Consider the following 19,408-nt stretch of genomic DNA (forward strand, 5'->3'; position numbering starts at 1 on the left):
GTTAAACAAAAAAACTTTTTTTAACGATTTATTTTATAAGGAACTAGATATTTAAAACTTAAGTTGAATTTAAGTTTCATTGCTGAGTTCATTACCTTCCAGTGATAGTAGTGCAGTAGACAGCGGTGCTTGAAAACACTTAATTGAAACAATAAGCATGAGTATAAGTTATAAGTATAAATGAATGAAATGGAATGAATGAATGAAAATAGGTAGCGTTAGTTTCCTCTCTAACAAAAATGACAACCTGTTATTATATCGTCAGGATGGACCGAGTGGGTCGAAGGGGCGCCACGCGCTCAAGGCTTAATGACGCTTTACACATATGCTTGTGTTAAACGAGTGTTCTGGTCCAACGAAATGTGGGCGTGGGTTCAAATCCCACTTCTGGACAATTCTTTTCTAACAAATATATGTTTGTTAAAAAGTCGTCAATATACCCTTTTCAAGTACAACAATATTGTATTTCCAATAATTGGTTATGCTAATTAAAGGGACATTTTTGAGTTTGCTGCACTGTTTAAGATGTTATCGACTAACATAGATATTTTAACGATATTAAACGTGTTTCTGATTGTTCTAATATTTGTACAAGGTTAAATTTCATTTTATTTCCCAAAATATAATGTATTCGTACGTACGAAATTACTTGAAGACAAAATCCACTTTGGGCTTCTTACAAATATTAAGACGACCAGAAACACATTGAATATACAGACACTGATATTCTAAACCAGAAAATATATTTAATATGTAAATTTAATCGTAGAAGTATTTTATTAGTCGAAAACATCTTACAATGCAGCAAACTCAGGAATGTCCCTTTAATTTACGTTGATCTCTCTCTCTCTATTTCTCCCCCCCCCCCCTCTCTCTCTCTCTCTCTCTCTCTCTCTCTCTCTCTCCTCTCTCCCACCCCCCCTCTCTCCCCCCTCTCTCTCTCTCTCCCTCTCTCTCTCTCTCTCTCTCTCTCTCTCTCTCTCTCTCTCTCTCTCTCTCTCTCTCTCTCTCTCTCTCTCTCTCTCTTCACTCGCTCGCTCTCGCTCTCTCTCTCCCTCTCTTCCCCTCTCTTTCTCTCTCTCTCTTCCCCCGCTACCCCTATCTCTCTCTCTCTCTCTCTCTCTCTCTCTCTCTCTCTCTCCTCTCTCTCTCTCTCTCTCTCTCTCTCTCTCTCTCTCTCTCTCTCTCTCTTTATCCCTCTGTGAGAGGGCGAGCACCTAGGTCAGTCGGTAAAGTGCTCGTCTGAGGTGCTTTGATCACAGGTCGAACATTTTCGTTGGGCCCATTCTCAGACTGGGTTATACCCCGTCCCAACTAGTGCCCCACGACTGTTATATCAAAGGCTGTGGTATGTGTTATCCTGTCTGAGTAATGGTGAATATAAAAAATACTTTGTTACTAATGTAAAAATGTACAGTTTCCTCTCTAAGACTATATAACAAAATTAACAAGTGTTTGACATCCAATAGCCGATGATAAATAAATCAATGTGCTCTAGTGGTGTCGTTAAACAAAATAAACTTTTTTTAACGATTTATTTTATAGATGAACTAGAATATTTAAAACATAAGTTGAATTTAAGTTTCATTGCTGATTTCATACCTTCCAGTGATAGTAGTGCAGTAGACAGCGTGCTTGAACACTTAATTGAACATAAGCATGAGTATAAGTATAAGTATAAATGAATGAAATGAATGAATGAATTGGAAAATGTAGCGTGTTTCCTCTCTAACAAAATTACAACCTGTTATTATATCGTCAGGATGGCCGAGTGGTCTAAGGCGCCAGACTCAAGGCTTATGAGCTTTACACATATGCTGTGTTAACGAGTGTTCTGGTCCACGAATGTGGGCGTGGGTTCAAATCCCACTTCTGACAATTCTTTTCTAACAACTATTTTTGTTTTTAACAAGTCGTCATAATCCCTTTTTCAAGAACAACAATATTGTATTTCCAATAATTGGTTATGCTAATTAAAGGGACATTTTTGAGTTTGCTGCACTGTTTAAGATGTTATCGACTAACATAGATATTTTAACGATATTAAACGTGTTTCTGATTGTTCTAATATTTGTAGAAGGTTAAATTTCATTTTATTTCCCAAAATATAATGTATTCGTACGTACGAAATTACTTGAAGACAAAATCCACTTTGGGCTTCTTACAAATATTAAGACGACCAGAAACACTTTGAATTTATACAGACACTGATATTCTAAACCAGAAAATATATTTAATATGTAAATTTAATCGTAGAAATATTTTATTAGTCGGAAATATCTTACAATGCAGCAAACTCAGGTATGCCCTTTTCATTCACGTTGATCTGTAACGTAAAAATGTACAGAGTTTCCTATCTAAGACTATATAACAATATTAACAAGTGTTTGACATCCAATAGCCGATGATAAATAAATCAATGTGTTCTAGTGGTGTCATTAAACAGAATTAAACGTTTTTACCCATTTATTTTACAGATGAACTAGAATATTTAAAACATAAGTTGAATATAAGATTCATTGCTGATTTCATGCCATCCAGTAATAGTATAATAAATATTGTTCATTCATTTATTGATCAGAAAAGAAATCCTACAATACATCATCTTTGTTCTTCTTCTTCTGCGTTCAATCTTTTTACGGCCGTTATATCAGTAATCGGGATGTGGCGATGAAGTTTGCCGTCTTCCGGAGGTCGTTGACAGGTCCCCAGAGTTTGGTGTTGAGGGACGTGTCTTCCGTACAAACGTCCTGTCGAATTTCTTCTAGGTGCGGGCAGGTTTATTATCATCTTTGGACATCTTGGTATTTTAAGTACTTATATATCCAGATTCAAAGCCGCTGATACACTTATACAGCCATGTACAGTGGCGGATCCAGAAAATCCATTGGGGGTGGGGGTGGGGGGGGGGGGGCAGTGACATGAGGCGGAATGCAATGGAACGTAGAGGGAGGTTTGGAGGGGATCGTATAAAAAAATTAAAAAATTAATACGTAATAAAATTATAACGAGGGAGGGCCCGTACCCCTGCCTCCCCCACCCACCCACCCCCACCCCCGATCCGCCTCTGATGTATTATAAAGGCAGCACACCACCGTTTGTCTGGTCATTTCTTGTTGTATCAGTTTAATATAATCCGGTTTTGGAACTAGTTCCTCGTAAAAACAGTGCACAATTCTGATATGCCTTTTGAAAAAAAAGAGTGGTTTGTTTTATTTAACGACGCCACTAGAGCACATTGATTTTTTTATCGTATCATCGGTTATTGGACGTCAAACATATGGTCATTCTGACACTGTTGGGTTTTTTTATAGAGGAAATCCGCTGTCGCCAGGCAGCAAGGGATCTTTTATTTGCGCTTCCCACAGCTAGGATAGCACAAACCATGGCCTTTGTTGAACCAGTTATGGATCACTGGTCGGTGCAAGTGGTTTATACCTACCCATTGAGCCTTGCGGAACACTCACTCAGGGTTTGGAGTCGGTATCTGGATTAAAAATCCCATGCCTCGACTGGGATTCGAACCCAGTACCTACCAGCCTGTAGACCGATGGCGTAACCACGACGCCATCGAGGCCGGTGATATGCCTTTTGAAATCTTTGTTTCTTGATTACAAGTAGATTGGGGTGGGATGTAGCCCAGTGGTAAAGCGCTCGCCCGATGCGCGGTCGGTCTATGATCGATCCCCGTCGGTGGGCCCATTGGGCTATTTCTTGTTCCAGCCAGTGCCCCACGACTGATATATCAAAGGCCGTGGTATGTACTACCCTGTCTGTGGGATGATGCATATAAAATATATCTTGCTGCTAATCGAAAAGAAAGAAAGAAAGAAATGTTTTATTTAACGACGCACTCAACACATTTTTTTTACGGTTATATGGCGTCAGACATATGGTTAAGGACTAATCGAAAAGAGTAGCCCATGAAGTGGCGACAGCGGGTTTCCTCTCAATATCTGTGTGGTCCTTAACCATAGGTCTGACGCCATATAACCGTAAATAAAATGTGTTGAGTGCATCGTTAAATAAAACATTCCTTTCTTTTTTTTTACAAGTAGATTGACCTTTGTAGTATTTAAATAGCCCATTGCTTACTGGTTATAATTAGTACCAATTGATAACAACTCTGTAAGTGGTATAGTGTCACTTGTATTTAACAGTTACATGAGGCGGTGTTCCGGCATGAGACCGGCCTCGGTGGCGCAGTGGTTAAGCTATCGGACTACAGGCTGTTAGGTACAGGGTTCGCAGCCCGGTACCTGCTCTAACCCAGAGCGAGTTTCTAAGGGCTCGATGGGTAGGTGTAAGGCCACTACACCCTCTTCTCTCTCACTAACCACTAACCAACTAACAACTAACACACTGTCCTGGACAGACAGCTCAGACAACTGAGGTGTGTGTGTCCAGGACAGCGTGCTTGAACCTTAATTTGATATAAGCACGAAAATAAGGCGATATAAATTAATGATTCTGGCATGAGGGTGGTTAACTGAAAATGTTCGTGGTCAACCTATGTTGATTTTTTTTGTTTTTGCAAGATAGTTGTCAAAGGAGGGTACTTTCTAAAATTAGTAGTTACATGGCCCTATCAATATTATATTTTTCATAGAATATATTGTACTGAATTGCACGGAGTAATTAATATTGGTGTGCAACCTAAATATTATTTCAAATTCACCAATACGCGTTGTGCTTCAGCATTTTAAATATTTATATTTGTTAATGATTTACGTCTGGCTTACGTAGGATCATTCTAACTAAACAAGTGATACAGCGCTCTCCTGGTGCGTGATCGATCTAGGATCGATTCCCGTCGGTGGGCGTATTGGGCGATTTATTGTTCCAGCCAGTGCTCCACAACTGGTGTAACAAAGGCCGTGGTATGTACTATCTTGTCTGTGGGACGGTACATATAAAAGATCCCTTGCTGCCAATCGAAAAGAGTAGCCTATGAAGTGGCGACAGAAGTTTCCTCTCTCAATATCTGTGTGGTCCTTAACCATATGTCCGACGCCATATGACCGTAAATAAAATGTGTTGAGTGCGTCGTTAAATAGAACGCTTCCTTCCTTCTTTCTTTCTAAAACACACACAGTTTCCTATATCCTGTGTTCAGGTTATATGTTGTTCAAGAACAAATGTAAAAAATCAATCCAACCATAAAATCTTTGTTCAAAAACTTATTTCATGTTTCGCTGTAGCATATTTTATAGACCTCGCAGTTTATTTGGCTATTAAATTTCACGCATTTCAACTCAAACTGGTTTCCGGCATGAGAATCCTGACTTGAGAAATAGATCTACGCGTTATGTGTAATCGATATGGAGCTGAAGCCGATTACACTGGGCGAACCGACCCTTAATGAAAGCTGGCACGCCGATTTCATTCAATTCAGTGTTGTTAAAGTAGTTCACGTCCAAAACGTCATGTAAAGTTTTAGGTTATTCGTGCCGATCCATGCTCTTGGAAGAATGAAAACAAAACAGAAACAACAACGTTTTAATATTCGATACTCTTAGTTTTGTAGGTACACACCTGCAAGGTGTCTTTGATTTGATGAATGTTCCGTCACCATACTGCTGGATAATAAGGGTGAAAGTAATCTCCGGGTAGGCCTACCCCAGTTAGAATATTCGTTTCTACAATAGCTGTATTTTTAAGCGTTGCATAGCTTAACATAGTGCTTGACAACTTTAGCGTGCATTCGAACAACATAGCCATTAACCCATTGAAACTTGCATCTCTATACACGATAGTCGAAATGATGTTTATCACACTATCAGAACCTAATTTTCCATTTTCGTTTACAAACCAATATTTTTGCAGTAGCCAACATAGTTATAGTCAGAAGCGTTCCTTTAATTTAGGAAATAAAATGCTGGTATTAACTGTCGTAAGCGTTTATGGTTGTCCGCAATTGTGTATAACACGTATGAACATAATAATTAATATATATTAGGAGAAATTTGGATAGAAAGTTATATAATTTAGAATTTTCTGTCTTCTTGTGGCAGGGACTGTAACAAACAACAAACAACAAGAAAAACAAACACTCCAAGATCAATATAATATGCGCACCCTCCATCCACCATCTACCACCACCACCACCACCACCACCATCACCATCACCATCACCACCACCCCCCCCCCCCTTCCCCCGTTCGTATCTACCTCAAACCCTGCAATTTTCTGCACAAAACTACACAATAAAAGTTCAAAAAGTTAAAGGTTTTTTTGTTTTTTTTTAACAACATCACTAGAGCACACTGATTAATTAATCATCGGCTATTGGATGTCAAACATTTGGTAAGTGTGACACGTAGTCTTCATAGGAAACCTGCTACAGTTTTCATTAACAGCAAGGGATCTTTTATATGCAGTGTTCCACAGACACAATAACACATACCAAGGATTTTAACCAGTTGTGGTGCACTGCTTAGAATGAAAAAACAAACAATCAGTTGATTGGATCTACCGAGGTAGTTCGACACAATAAAACAAGTAGCATATGTGCGTGCTAAACACCACCCAAGTCACTTCCCCATTCACCACGTTGTTCATGTGCACCACACACCCTGTGACTTAAAACAAACTAACGTCCACTCATGGATCACCGCATTGTCTTCTGGTTGTTTACAATAATAGAGATAAACTACACCCAAGTCACTTCCTCGTTCATCGCGTTATTCGTATGCACCTCACACCCTGCATACTGACTTAAAACAAACTAATGTCCATTGATCGATCACCGCATTGTCTTCTGGTTGTTTACAATAATAGAGATAAACTACACGTCGATTAATTAATATACCTCGGGGTGTTCCTTCCCGCGATATTCAAATTTCAATATCGCAAGTCGATATGTCAATCAAACCATCTGCCAATCACGTCAGCCAATTCAAATTACGTCAGAGATCGAATCGGGCTAAAAGAATTTCGTACCTGGAGGCAAAAGGTTCATATATCTACAGACAGGTGAGAATGTCACCTGGATAGAGCACCTCAAGGGACTGTGGTGTACACACTATTTTTCACCTGTATTGTTTTGTTGGCAGAGAAGGATAACTTTTATAAATTATGTAATTTTCTTTAATTAGTTTCGTATATCTCAGGAAGTGCATACTTCGACATGCTGCGTTCTCCTTTCTTTATTAATGGAGAGTAATCGGGCTCCCGCCTTTTGGTCCTCATTATTAATGAACTGCTGAAATGAAATTCATCACTGTATTATCAAATGAGTAATAATAATTTAAAAAAAACATTGTTACGTATTATTTGTTAAAATTAATGTACACAAAGCGTACTGCTCGAAGACGTTCTTCTTATTGTTGCTGGTGTGGGGGATATTTTGGTAAACGGACATAACCCCACCGGAATAAACCCCACCCGGACATAACCCCACCGGAATAAACCCCACCCGGAATAAACCCCACCGGAATAAACCCCATCCGGACATAACCCCACCCGGACATAACCCCACTCGGACATAACCCCACTCGGACATAACCCCACCGGAATAAACCCCACTCGGACATAACCCCACCGGAATAAACCCCACCCGGACATAACTGCACTGGGGGAAAAAAAACCACTCGAACATAACCCCACACAGCAAAAAAAAACATTTGGACATAACCCCACTCACATATCTCAATATAGAACAAAATCTTTTCTGGAGTATTTCCTTTTTATTCAAACAAGTGTAGCAAATACAGTATATAGATCAACTTCAACCTCACACAGTGGCCAATGCCTCTCGATTTCAATTTTATTTATAATTTTATTCTTCCAAAATAGAAATGTCAACTTTATTTCATATCATAATAATTCCATTTTATAATTACTGTTTTGTAATAGGCGTCTGGATTGGTTAAAATGCTATCACGTGATCTAAAAAAAAAGAAGAAAAAAAAGGTTTATTCTTGCATGAACGTGAAAACTGCACTTTTTCGGTAAACAAATAAAAAGAGAATGTTATTACCGGAACTCGCTTCGCCATTCCTACAGTGTGTACAACGGTTTTGGTGTTTATCATCGCATGAACGTCAAAAATATAACGTTCAGTTCTTAAATATTTCAGTTTTATGTGTAAAATGGTCACAATGGGGTTTTGTCTATTATTCTCATTTGTTGTGTGAGTTTGTCGGGTGGGTTTTTTTCGAGTGGGGTTATGTCCTGGATTCGGATATTTTATATTATTTGAATTGTAGTTATCATAATATCATGGACGTACGTTCCATTTCCATATACACATTGACAGCTCTGATGACACACCATCTAATATAGCTTTTGGAACTTGTACTGAATATGGTGAAATTAATATAGAATGGGTTTTTATTTTTGTATAACAGTATAGGACTACAATAGAACATAGTGGAACTGATATAGAATAATATGTGAAGAACATAGACTGCGAATTAACATAACTAGTGTAGAACATGTGTAGAACACGATGGAACTAATATCCATGTATCTATGCAGCATAGAACTAGAAAAGAATATACAACCCCTGTATATGCTGTTGAATATAGCAAGAGTGTAAATAAAGTTCACTTTGGTTCAGGCCTGTCATAAACGAACCCATCACATTATGCAAATGTCGAGTAGTGAAGACCACTGTATGTATTATCAACGGTGTCTGACCACCAGACTACAGTGGCTAGTGTCTGTGGTCTACGTTGATGCCAAGGGCAGGTCTGTTTCCTTCCCTCAAGGATCGTTGCAGCTTTCTTACAGTGCAAAAGTTCGACCTGGTCAATGTTCGCTAGTTTAGCGTTCATACCAAGAACATTCAGTTTATCTCAATGAAATGTGTCCTATATAGGATTGTACATATTAATAATATAATCTTTCCCACAGACTGGAAAGCATATACCACAGCTTTTGACCAGTTGTGGTGCACTGGTTGAATATATATTCAATCTACTTTTGCTTTTCTTTTCATTCGCTCTTTATTATTTGGTCGATGTAGCTTCATCAATAATTAGTTTTACCAGGTTCCACCTGTGTGGGGTATATGTATCTCACACCTACATCTTCAATAGAAAAAAATAATGTTCACCGAAAATTGATTTGAAACCCAAAATGAGTTCCTCCATACAGACATCAATCGATATGTTGTCCTAGAATTACACTATTTTATTATATTATAGAATAACATAACACGCGAAAACAACGTGTTCTGTGAGTGTTACGTAACGCGGTGTCATGTAATATGTAATTTCTATACACCAGAGCGGAATCATTGACCGGATTGCGGTTCCTTCGACAGGTGCGGTGTCGACTTGACTGATGGCTTCTGCCACGATGCGCTATTGTGGGAAATGGAAATGCTCATATTGTGGAGTTCTAATCTGATATGCTCGCTGTACTGGCCGGCTCAGGTAGAGCGTTTCACGTGTCGTGGCCTTGATTACACACCGCGGCGTGTGGGGACGGTTAATTAGATTTGTCAGTTACCAGGCTGCGTATCTGGTGACAGTGTCCGGCAATTTGCTATCTAAACCACGAGCAAATAACGGAAGAGCTGTTTCCGTGAACCAATAGTTTATTATTATACATACGGTGTTAGTGCTGTCTTCATTCCAAATTATCATGTTGTGTCTGTCTTTCTTCTTTGTTTTTATTTTATCTGGAGCCTGGTTTGTCCTCTCTTTTTACTATAAGATAGTACTGATTGGGGTTTTTCTCTGTGTCAGTTTGCATCTCTCTAAGCATGTATACCTCTCTCTATCTCTTTCGTTCTCTCTCTCTCTCCCTCCCTCTATCTATTTATCTCTTTCTCTCGCTTTTACTACCTCTCCTTTTTCTCACCCTCGCTCTCTCTCTCTCTTTCTCCCTCTTTGTGTCTATCTCTCTCTCTCTTTCTCTCTGTCATGTCTGTCTGTATGTCTGTTTCTCTGTCTGCCTCTCTCACTGTCTGTCTGTCTGTCTCTGTCTCTGTCTCTGTCTCTCTCTCTCTCTCTCTCTCTCTCTCTCTCTCTCTCTCTCTCTCTCTCTCTCTCTCTCTCTCTCTCTCTCTCTCTCTCTCTCTCTCTCTCTCTCTCTCTCTCTCTCTCTCTCTCTCAGTCTCTCAGTCTCTCAATCTCAATCTCCCGGTCAATGATTCCGCTCTGGTGTATAGAAATTGAGTCTTTCGCACTTACGACACTCTCTGGGTGTTTCTAATTATAATTGTATAAATATGCACCAACATATTTATTCTAGGTCGAGCTTGCAGGGACAATATAACTGTTCAGTGTAGACTACATTGGATGAAGCCATTACCAGAACCATTGTAATTGTATTAAGCAATCAGCATAGACAGGAAATAACCCGCAGAGACAAACAATACCACAATCAGGAAAGATGGAAATTTCTCTAATTTTCTATCGCAATCATCTGTCCGTGATATGAACAATATTTAGATTTGACTTGCATCCAACACCTCCTACCCCCAACGACCATCTGACTGGAAAGGTGACCAGACGTAAACACAATTAGACCCCGAGAATTAGACGATTTAGCTGATAGCGCCGGAGGCTGGGGCAACACAATTGCTTTTAATCCCATGTAACATGTTATCATTATCCAGGCCAGTACAGCAACATTAGGGTGTGAAATTAGTCGGAATCTAATTTCGACGAGACACGATTTAATCCGACCTGCGCCCATCTAGGATGCAATTACCCTTCACACGGCGGGTGGAGCGCGGGTATACCCCAATAAATGTCAGGAAAATAAACAAACTTGGTAACGGACACTACAGTTGGTGGCCTTTTTCACACTGCGTGACACTTGGACAAACTGAGTGTCCAGTGACCGCCAATTTAAACGCCTGTGTCACTCTCTGTACAAACTGACCAGCTTACGCTTCTTTTTTCCACAGTATTTGAGGTGGACATAAAACCGAAGGTAGGAGAATGTGTTGTGAACATACAAGATAGGAGTTTTGATAAAAACAGTTTGCTTTCGTTTTCCTGCGTGGTACAACATCTTGACTATCGGCGTTGCTTGCGGATACGGTGAGTAAATAGGCATAAATTAGACGCACAAGGACAAGGTGTGTATACTAACATTAAAAAGAAATGCTACACGTATTTCAGAAAGTGTATTATTAATCATATTTGAAATGTAAGCTCAGTATTAATAGGCTATTGGATGAGTTTCCATTCCTTATCAAGTTTATTAACACAAACAATGCTACACTTATTTCAGCAAGTGTGTTATTAATCATATTTGAAATGTAACTTGGTATTAACAGACTATTGAATAACGTTTTATTTCTTATCAAGTTTATTTCTTGACTTAAAGAGTTATAATTTGCCCTAACACGGATTACAATGATTTAGATTCAATCCAGGAAAGATGTAAGCTTTATGTGAATAGGTACTTTCATATTCTATATATCACAAAAAGCAGATATAATGTGTGCAGCTGATAATGGTTTTGGCAATTGTTTTTTGTTTTAGCATTATTCATTGGTAGACAAATGAATAATATTGTGCTTATGGATCACATTATATCATTATTCGTCAATTATTACAACAGACGTGGACACCATGATACTCTTTACAATCTTGTGAAGTGAAAGGATGACCATGTTTGTTTAAACACCGGCTATTTTGTTGCTAACATACGGCAATTTCCACAATTAGACTCCTCCTATCGGACAGCAGCAAGGAATCGTTTATATACACTTTCACGCAAACAGAAAAATATAACGGCCTTTGTTGTACCAGCCGTAGAGCATAAGTCGTATGTAGTAGAAGACTCGCCGAGGTCAAAGTATACCAGACTCACTTTACAAAGACTTCCATTTCAATGCATGTTCTTGTTTACTTCAAGTTATTATTTTAGATTTAATCTTGTCGGCTTAGGTCCACAATTTAACTATCCGAGTAGTCTGTACAAGACTGCGTTTAGTATATGGTAGATAACGAAAGAGAAGTGTGATTTATATCCACGAACTTACTTTTGGTTGGAGCTGCAACGTGGATTCGAAACCATGACCTCCCAGTGTTAAGTTGACCCCTACACAATCGAGACCGGGAGTCTAGTACTTTACCTACAGCTGGTGGTCATTTGGATTAGAATCTCCTGGCTGTACCTAACGGGTATTAATGGCTTATCTGATCGTTCGTAAATCACAATTAGTGCAGTGGTTCTTCGTTCATACACGAAACTGACGTATATGTATCAGTTTACTGTACTAAACATATCTGAATTGGTTTTGCGTTTCGTTAGTGAATCTGTATTTATAATTAACAACAAAAGAAACATGGATATTAATCTTGTTTTTTTAATAATTTTATTTAAAATTATTGAGCCGAATATACTAGATCTGTTTAAGTCCTACATGCGTGTAACTACATACCTGTACACTGCTTAAACACCCGTCTATAAGAAAAACGAGCAACGTAAATTCGGCCCATGCTGTTTGGAGTCCCTTGATGGTTTTGTCTATTAAAATTATCAAAGTCTTCTGAACATTTTAGACCCATTTTGATTGTCCATTTACATATTAATTGTATGATAAAAAATATATACTCCGTAATTTATTAAAACAATCGCGTTTCTTTTGTTGGTCGGTATATTTCCATCTCCACATGTTCTTGTCAAAGTAGTTCACATTTATATATAAAGTGTAAACCTAGGTTACAGGTGGACACTGTGAAATATTGTGCGTGCACGCGCTGGTTGTGTTGATCTGTTAAAGGTACACGATCTTCTAAAACAGGGTATGGCTGAAACTCACTGTTTCTTCCTTAAAGTATCAATAGCTGTACATCCGATGTGTTCTCGGTCGTCAAAGCAGTATCTCCGTGTTACTGTTCGGAACGAGTCAATAATTAACGATATCGTTTTTTATTTAGAAATGTATTTAATTATTCGGTTGTCTGTTTTCTTATTTATCTACGTACTTATTTATTTATCTACTTATTTATCTCCTTATTTATCTATTTATTTATTTATTTATTTTTTATTTATTTTATTTATTTATCTATCTACTTTTTTTTTATCTACTTATTTATTATATCTATATATATTATATATATATATATATATATATATATATATATATATATATATATATATATATGAGATGGGACGATTACTTGAGAATGTCATGATTACGATTACGATTACTTGAGAATGTCATGATTACGATTACGATTACGATTGCGATTACAAGAAAATTGAAAGTAATCGATTACGATTGTCAATACATTATCCAGTAATCATGATTACAATCATCATTACATTTCCACAAATATGCATAAATAGTGAAATGATAGTACCAACATGAAAGTATTCACTTTGTTTTACAGCCATACTCATTTCATTCATTGAAAGATATAATGGATAATTATGGATTATTTATTAAATGATTTCAAAAATGTGTGTATACTGCAGGGAGGGAATCAGTTACCCAAACCAGATTTATTATTCTTAAATTTGGATTACTGACGAAAAGGTACCCCTAACCATAGGTATAATTATTGTATCAATGCATAAGATGTATATTAATTTTGTTATTGTTGAACTAAGCCATAATTAGTAATTGCAAACTGTCTGATCACTATTACTGGATTACTTGTTGCTTTGTATTGTTTGTAGAACGTATACCATTTAATACCATTCACAAATTAAAATAAATGATTTTTTAAATCTATAAATGAAGAAATAATGAAAGAACGAAAGAAAAGAACAAACAAGTAAATAAACAAATAAACTGATATCTACATACATGTACAGGTATATATGCACAAGTTACTCATTGAATTTAAAAATGATTATTATTAACTAATCGATTTTATTAACAATTTTGTGCAGTCATGCTTTTATTAAATTACACATTTATACCTACATATATCAAGTAAACAGTGTAGCTAGTTAGCTTTGTGCCATATTATAAGGATACAATTGTATCCGTGAAAATTACAAGTATCTTGGTCTGGGTGACTTTATTTTGGTATCATTAGAGAGAGTACCCTTTTAACATGCCCCTATACCGCTAAGGTATCATTAGAAGCGCCGCGTTATGTAGATCATCCATTAAAATCAGCTTTAGGGAAATTTTTATCAGAACTGTGTATAAATATCTATCTATCTATGTATCTAAAAAAACAAATGTCAATATTTTTTAGAAGTACATGTACGTATACATTTTAGAAATTAGTCAAGATATGTGACAATTTAGAACACAAACATTTACTTGTCTTCTTAAAACAAACATTTACTTGTCTTCATGTCACAAATTTTTACTTGTCTTCTGATGGAGATTTGAAAATGTTGTGTTACGGAGTGCCGAACGAATATGTTATGAGGTAGAATTTCTTGTGTTGATGATAATACACTTAAAAATACATATTAAAACACTAAATGTTAAAGAAATTTACTACTGGCAGCAATAAACTAGGTTCAGAGAGAACTTTAGTACCCTCGTGTGTTCCTCAGTTATGTAAGTTATGTAATATGCATTCATTTGAACTTATTTTCGTGCGTATATCCAATTAAGGTTCAAGCAGCACGCTGTCCTGGGCACACGCCTCAGCCATCTGGGCTGTCTGTCCAGGACGGAGGGTTAGTTGTTAGTTGGTTAATGGTTAGTGAGAGACAAGAGGGTGAAGTGGTCTTACACCTACCCACTGAGCCCTTAAGAACTCGCTCTGGGTTGGAGCCGGTACCGGGCTGCGAACCCTGTGCCTACCAGCCTTAGTCCGATGGCTTAACCACTGCGCCACCGAGGCCTGTTTTTATGTACGAACACGTTAACTGTACGGGACGCAAACGAAACAATATGATATACACGCATTAGCGAACGGTTTAGGTACCGCTAAATACAAAGGGCAATCGCGGATAATTATGGTCATAATCCTATATATATATATATTCTTTATTCCTCTTAAAGAGAGTTGTAACAACAAAACAACAGATAAACAGATATACATACAAAGAAATAATTACAGCACAGAGACAAACAAGTATACATATTAGTGATAACTACAGAGAAGAATTAAAAGAAAACGATTTTCAAAATAAACATAATATTAAATGTATTTTACAATTGTACATGCACACAAGGTGTGCCGTTTTGCTGTGCACTGTATCTCAGTTATTAATTAACGTGTTAAAATATGTTTTACTTAATAAATATATGAATTCTACGACAATCTCAACATAGGATTTCGTGGTATCTTTATCAAGGTTTAAGGGCGGATTGCAAGAAAGTAATTGAGTAATGAACGCCTCGTCTGAAAGACAATGCAATTCTGTGCTTAGCTCAATTGGACCAATATCTAAGACTGAACACCAAAAGTCATCTCTGGTTTTAGATAAATACTGACAGCTAATTATAACATGTATAAGAAGATCGGAGTAATGTAAATTACAAAGGGAACAAAAACCTTGAGATGATCGAGGCCTCCATGTAGCGCATATACTTATAACATGATGTGCCTGTTCTTTTAGCAAAGGGTTTGAACGAGAAATATCCCATGCTTTATGTATTTGTAGGTTTGGGTGGATTTGTAGAAAATGATTAGTATCCGGAGTTACAGATATTTGTCTTTTCCATTCTGTTTCCTCAAACTCGAAGACACAATTCTTCACTATTCTTTTCCATGTTTGTTTGGGAGGAAATATGGACGTTTCATAGTAGTCATCTAAGTATGCAATTAATTTATATTTGCAAAGGATCCTATGTATGTCTTCTGCAAATCCAACTGGAGAAGAAATGCACATATTTTTTAAACATAATAATCTGCTTGTTATAACCTTATAGGGTAACGTCCATGTAGGTAAGCGAAGGAGATGTCCTAGGAAATATAGTTTATTAGTGTCTATTTTTGCTTCAACTGAAATAGTACCAATTAACCCTAAACATATGTTTGTTCGTGTCCTTTTTGGTAAACCCTGAATACTTTTTATTGCAAATCTGAAGGCCCTTTCTAGTGCTAATAACTCGCTTTTGGTAATAGAGTTCCATAGTTCACACCCATAGAGAGCTTTGGATAAGCAAAGAGCATTAACTAATTTTACACTTGTAGCTGGATTTAGGCCGCGTGGGTGACACCCTGATTGCAAAAAGTACCATACTTGTAGACTTGATAGTCTTACATGCTTGTAAGGTTCGATCCCAGTTATTTAGATTTTTATTCAAAGTGATGCCAACATGTTTTATAGAATTTCTGATAGATATATGTTTATTATATAGAAAAAAGGGTGGATCCCCCTCTCTACAGAAATTAATCATTTGACTTTTAAGCGACGAGAATATGAATCGCCATTTTAAGCTATATTGTTCACAGATCAATAGCATATCTTGCATATTGCTTGATGTAGGAGAAATAATAGCTATATCGTCCGCTTGTGTGGGGCAAGATACGTGAACATCAAGTATCATAGTTCCTTTTTTTTATCCGCTTAACTTGCTTAGCAATTCGTTTATGTATAAAACATATAGTTTAGGAGAAAGAATACTACCTTGACATAACCCCCTTTGTTGCCTGAAGTACTGTGAGTATATATTGTTTACAAAAACACAAGATTTGGCATTGCTATATATCCCGCTCAAAATAAGCCAGACTTTAGGAGGGATTCCTATTTCTGATAGTTTATATAGCAAACCTGCATGCCAGACAGTATCGAAGGCTTTTGAACTATCCAGAAATGCGACACAAGTGCCGTCACTGCGTTCCTTATAGTGATTTAATGTTTCTTGTAACACAAAAGAAGCATCGATGCTCGACAGGCCTTTTTGAAATCCACATTGATGATTATTCGGGTAATCAGCCGATGAGACTAGCTGTGGCATTAATGATTCTAAAACTTTCTCAAAAATCTTAAAAACTACAGTCTGTCCAGGACGGAGGGTTAGTTGTTAGTTGGTTAATGGTTAGTGAGAGACAAGAGGGTGAAGTGGTCTTACACCTACCCACTGAACCCTTAAGAACTCGCTCTGGGTTGGAGCCGGTACCGGGCTGCGAACCCTGTGCCTACCAGCCTATAGCCCGATGGCTTAACCACTGCGCCACCGAGGCCTGTTTTTATGTACGAACACGTTAACTGTACGGGACGCAAACGAAACAATATGATATACACGCATTAGCGAACGGTTTAGGTACCGCTAAATACAAAGGGCAATCGCGGATAATGATGGTCATAATCCTATAGTCTGGGTAAATGCGGATAAATGATCAAAGGTTTGTATAATACACTACACTATCGCTAATATTACCATGCTGTGAGTGAACTATCGGTTTAACGAAGTAAGCAATCACCGTCATTAAAACTATAAATGTTTGCATTGGTATTAAGACGTTTAAAGTTATCGGCAAATCAAGCGCTAATTCCTTTGCCGCCATCAGAACACGTGTAGCTTTTATATTGTGTTTTTGTTTTGTGTGTTGTTGGTTTCTTTGTGGGGTTTTTAACGTATAACTAACTGACTGATTGACTAACTATTTGACTGAATAATAAATAAATAAATAAATAAGCATGTAGAATCATGTTTACGTAAAAACAAACTAACTACTCCTATTTTAGTACAAATATTGCTTATGATAATAGTTTATAAGTAACTAAAAAAAACCACCAACAAAACAAATTCTAAACACAGTATTGAAATCATAATTCAAAATTAATATGATTTCTGAGTGGTCGTCGTGTGTTTTGGAATTAGCTAAATATTAGTTAACAAAGCACGCATGTCGTGGGCATACGATCTGGTACAACTTAATGCATGTGTTTAATTAAGACTGGAACAGACGGACACGGAAATTGGCGGCAAAGACCTAAGGGCGCATTTGAAAATGAGGACCACTGATGTCCAACATTCTCACAATTAAATCTAACTTATGCTGAATTATAAAGCAATTTCTCACCAGGTCACGTCCGAAATGTTGTGAGCTAATTTACACTTCATAGGCCTGCTGACCGCTGGAATGATTATAGTCTGGCGTTGTTGCTTATTTTTCACCAGTAGATATATGTAATTATTTAACCGGAGAAAGAGAGCAGGACAACTTCATGTTTAAATTCTGAGATAAATATCAGCATCTGTTCGCGTTTAGAGAGATTTTTTCAAAATTATTATTCAAATAGTGGGATATATTAAGTTAGGATGTTGACGTCTGCAAAAGTGGTTATGCGCCATCTTTGCGAAAAACAAAAAACAATTCTGTTTCTTTTTCTTTCTTTTTTTTCTTTTTTTTTTAAGTAGGGTTATTTTATGGCAACATACTTCTAAAAGGAGTGATGCCTAGTACTTCAATTTAAAAACAAATAAATCAATTTGATTTTAAAACCGATTTTTCTGAATTGATAAAAGCGTCAATACATGTTTCTCCCCTAAAAACCAACACATCGGACTCACGATGGCTTGCTGTTAATAGTAATAAAAACATATAGCGGATTTCCTTAAATACCGTGTCTCAGAATTACAAATTGTTTGACTTCCGGCCGACGGCGATTGATTAAATAAATAATGTGTTTTAGTGGAGTTTAGTTGCTCCTTACAGCAGTTCAGTTTAGTTTTCTTTTCTAAATTTTACAGACAAAACGTTAGGTACACTTTAAATAGTGCTTTGCAAAATATAATCAGTTTTGTGTATAGTTAGGCTCTATATTTCTGCTTATAACCATCCAGTTTGATTTTTTCTAAATGTTGCTGGAAAAAATGTTGTGTGACAATTTAAGCAAGAACGTTTTTAGTACAAAAATATCTATTTCTAGTTATAACGATCCAATTCCATTTGTTTCAAAATTTTACTTTAGGAAATAAAAGAAGATGTGTGACAATTTTAACAAGAAAGTTTTAGTACAAAAACTTTTAATTCTACTTATAACGATCCAGTTTAATTTTCTTCAAATTTTTTATGGAAAAAAATGAAGCTTTTAGTAGAAAACGTCTCAGGCTATTCCTTGTGAAGTACCACTAGAAGCTAATACAGTCAGTACATAATGCTAATATTACTGTTAAATGGTTCACATCGACTAAGCGGTGTTTTGAATTCATATGAGAGATCATCGCTAAACTGTTGTGTCATGGGGGCTTGACTTCTTTTCAACAACTCCTCTCCGCTTTACGGCACATTACGTGGGTACTGAAGCACGCGTCTTCCAAAAACGAAACACCAATATTCTTCTGCGCCGCTTATCCCAATTATCGTTTGTGAACTTTTTTCACGGAAATTCGTCTGTAAAGATAATTTATTTAGATGAGCTGCGAGTAAAAGGTAAGAGTGTTCAAAGCACCCTTAATAACACCTTCCCATTGTCGCGACAACATCAACCCCCCTGGGCACCCGGGAAATCCATTCTTTACAAGCAGCACGACATTGTTTGTAAGGGGCGCGCTGATTGGCTGGCGGTTTCTCCTCGCCGTTGACGCTAGTTATCCCGCAGTTAATGGTGTCAGTTTCGT

At 37.2% G+C, this 19,408-nt stretch overlaps 1 non-coding gene across 1 annotated transcript; it reads left to right on the forward strand.

Moving 5' to 3' along the window:
* Positions 1-1,757: 1,757 nt before the first annotated feature.
* Positions 1,758-1,878, forward strand: Trnal-caa. Its single transcript has 2 exons — positions 1,758-1,795; positions 1,833-1,878. It is a non-coding gene; the product is annotated as a tRNA-Leu (tRNA).
* Positions 1,879-19,408: the final 17,530 nt, after the last annotated feature.

The sequence above is a fragment of the Gigantopelta aegis genome, chromosome 6, assembly GCF_016097555.1.
Source record: "Gigantopelta aegis isolate Gae_Host chromosome 6, Gae_host_genome, whole genome shotgun sequence".
Taxonomy (NCBI): domain Eukaryota; kingdom Metazoa; phylum Mollusca; class Gastropoda; order Neomphalida; family Peltospiridae; genus Gigantopelta; species Gigantopelta aegis.